Source organism: Bos javanicus, chromosome 9 (genome assembly GCF_032452875.1).
Source record: "Bos javanicus breed banteng chromosome 9, ARS-OSU_banteng_1.0, whole genome shotgun sequence".
Taxonomy (NCBI): Eukaryota; Metazoa; Chordata; class Mammalia; order Artiodactyla; family Bovidae; genus Bos; species Bos javanicus.
The window spans coordinates 292530-295750 of NC_083876.1; the positions used below are offsets into that span (position 1 = coordinate 292530).

Sequence of the window (3221 nt, forward strand, 5' to 3'; positions counted from 1 at the left end):
CTACCAAGCCTTAGTTGACGGCACTCATATTCAGGGCATGACAAATAATAACCCTAACTGGCTAAATGCAAAAATATGCATAGTATAATGTTGTGCATTTTGTATAGTGTATTGTTAACTGTGCTTTCATATCAATATATGTAGAGATATATAAGACTAAAAAGCATATCTTATCAGCCATAATTTGGGTTAGGGTCATTGGAAAATATGTTCATATAATTTTTCATGATTTTAAGAAGTATAGGCTCTGTATGGTCTTCCCAAGTGGCACTAGTGGCAACGAACTCTCCTGTCAATGCAGGAGACATAAGAGACATAAGTGAAGTGAAGTGAAAGTCGCTCAGTTGTGTCTGACTCTTTGTGACCCCATGGATTATACAGTCCATAGAATTCTCCAGGCCAGAATACTGGAGTGGGTAAACTTGAAGAGGGGTTTAATTCCTGGGTCAGGAAGATCCCCTGAAGGATAGCATGGCAATCCCCTCCAGTATTATTGCCTGGAGAATCCCATGGCCAGAGGAGCCTGGCAGGCTACAGTCCATGGGGTCGCAAAGAGTCCAACACAACTGAAGTGACTTAGCATGCATGAACACAGCCTCTGTATAGAGGTGAATTATTTTTAAAAACATCAGCAATAGGTCAATGACAAAAGAAATCATACTGTAAATTACAGAAGAGGAAGTTTCCTTTAGTTATTCTGTTTGTAGCTCATGACAATAAACTCTGTAAGAATTCTTCAGGGTTTGAGTCCCCAGGGTTAGGTGGTAAGATATAAAACAAATTAAAATACCATCATGAAGTATAATAGGTCTATCTATTACTCAAGGGTGTTTTCATTCTCCTTCTGCAATTTCATGACTGTTGCAAAAAGGACAGATGTTATTTCTTGCTATCTTCATTAACTATATTTTGCAGGAACCATCAGCTTTCTGATGAAAGGACTGGAAACATTTAAACCAAACTTTCAATTTTGATACTCAACATGTATGCAGCATATTAGTGTTATCAAGGAATCCATCATAAAAATACACCAAAGATATCTGGCGTTTGGTGAGTTGATTCAACCTAGGATCATCCTTTCACTCTGATCTGAGGGATATGGAATCCAGATGGTTTTTGTCAGAGGAAACCTACATGAGCTGAAAACAGCAATATACAGGCTAAATTCTACTTTTATTAGTCCCAGGACCATCGTGCATGTGCAGAAATTTCCTATTATATTTTTCTTTATGTATTAAAAGTGTTTAATCTTTCCCAGGTTAATTCTGCTGTTATCAGGTGACTGCCATAATCCAACCAATGATTTGTTTAGTTCTTTTTTTTTTTTTTTCTGATTTCCTTCTATGTAGCCGGTGTTTTCATAGAATTATATTCTATCTTAGGGATATTTAATGCTCTAAGCATCACATTCATTTAGGAATCATTTATATATAATACTACTATTGATAAATACCATTCTTTCTTATTTTCCAGGTAAATAAACTAAAGTTCTAAAGGATAAAGCTAATTTCCCATAATCAAATTCACTTAAGTTGTAAAGACTTCAACTTGACACTTCAGAACATTCCTGGGTATACACTGATCACACTGCCCTCACTAGCTTAGGTTGAGCTATCTTCAGTTTCTTTCACTCCACCTTCTCATGTTCCACTGCTCAATTTTAATTCTTATTTATTTTTATTTTTTTAAATCAACAGCCATGGTACTGAATGAAGGAAATCAGAGCTCTGTGAGCATGTTCATCCTCTTGGGCTTCTCAGAATATCCCCGCCTCCAGGCACCCCTTTTCTTGGTGTTTCTAACCATTTACACAGTCACTCTGGTGGGGAACCTTGGCATAATTGTGGTCATAAGGACCAGTCCCAAACTCCACACACCCATATTTTTTTCTCAGCCATCTATCCTTTTTGGATATTTGCTCTTCCAGCATTATTTATACCCAAACTCCTAGGTATCTTGGTTGTGGAAGACAGAGTTATCTATTTCAAAGGATGCATGGCATAGTTTTTCTTTGGCTGTGCATTTGTGATTACAGAGATGTCCATGCTAGCAGCGATGGCCTATGACCTGTTTGTGGCTGTTTGTAACCCCCTGCTCTACACAATTGCTATGTCTCCTAAGCTCTGCAGCCTCCTGGTCACTGGGACTTACACTTGGGGTGGAATGTGTTCCTTGACAATCACGTGTTCTCTTTTGGAGCTGTCCTTCTGCGGTTCTAATGTCATACATCAGTTTGGCTGTGAGTATTCTGCCATCATCTCTGCTTCCTGTTCTGACACCCATTTCAGTCAACTGATGTGTTTCATCATTTCTACACTCAATGAGGTGTGTAGCCTCCTGATTATCCTCACCTCCTATGCTTTCATAGTTGTCACAATCATCAAGATGCCTTCAGCTGGTGGACTCCGAAAAGCCTTCTCCACCTGTGCCTCCCATCTGACCGCCATCACCATTTTCCATGGGACTGTCCTGTTCCTTTATTGTGTACCCAACTCCAAAAGCTCATGGCTCCTCGTCAAAGTAGCCACTGTGTTTTTTACTGTCATGATTCCTATGCTGAATCCTCTTATCTGTAGCCTTAGGAATAAAGATGTGAAAAAGACAGTCAGGAGTTTGACAACCATGAAACTGCTTTCTCCCTCAGTATAATTCAGAAGTCCAATGGGACTGAAAAACCACTTGAATTAAAGACAAGCTGTGTATTAACCAAATAAGTATGCTTGTGTTCATATTATGCCCAATAATTTTCATATATATTTCTGATGCCAGTTTATCTTTATTATAAGTAAATATATGATTATGTTTCAAATAAATTGTATGTTGTATTTTACATTTTTTTGATGGTCAGATGAGCTACAATTACTTCTCAGTTAATAGAGAAATAATACATTAAGTAAGTCAGAGTAATGAAAAGGGATATATAGTTAGAGACTCATTTCTTATGCTACAGTTTATATTGTGATTTGTAACAATGCTGCAAACACAGATGATAACTGTGTTTAGCGTCAGGGTTAAGGTTAGGGTTAGTGTTAGGGTTAGGGTTAAATTTGCACTTAGGTTCTCATAACTAACTCTTCTGATTCAATTTTATAAAATGCAACTTTTAGCTCTTCTCAAAACTTTATTTTACACCAAGTAAAATGAGGAGTTTTGAGTTAGCCTTATAAAAGTATTACCTGATTTTAAGCAAGAAGATCCTGAAAATAATAGCTAGTCTCTGT

The 3221-nt window shown here is 37.4% G+C and overlaps 1 pseudogene; it reads left to right on the top strand.

Moving 5' to 3' along the window:
* The first annotated feature begins 1031 nt into the window (after nt 1-1031).
* Nucleotides 1032-2756, top strand: LOC133254400 (olfactory receptor 1165-like; annotated as a pseudogene).
* The last annotated feature ends 465 nt before the right edge of the window (nt 2757-3221 follow it).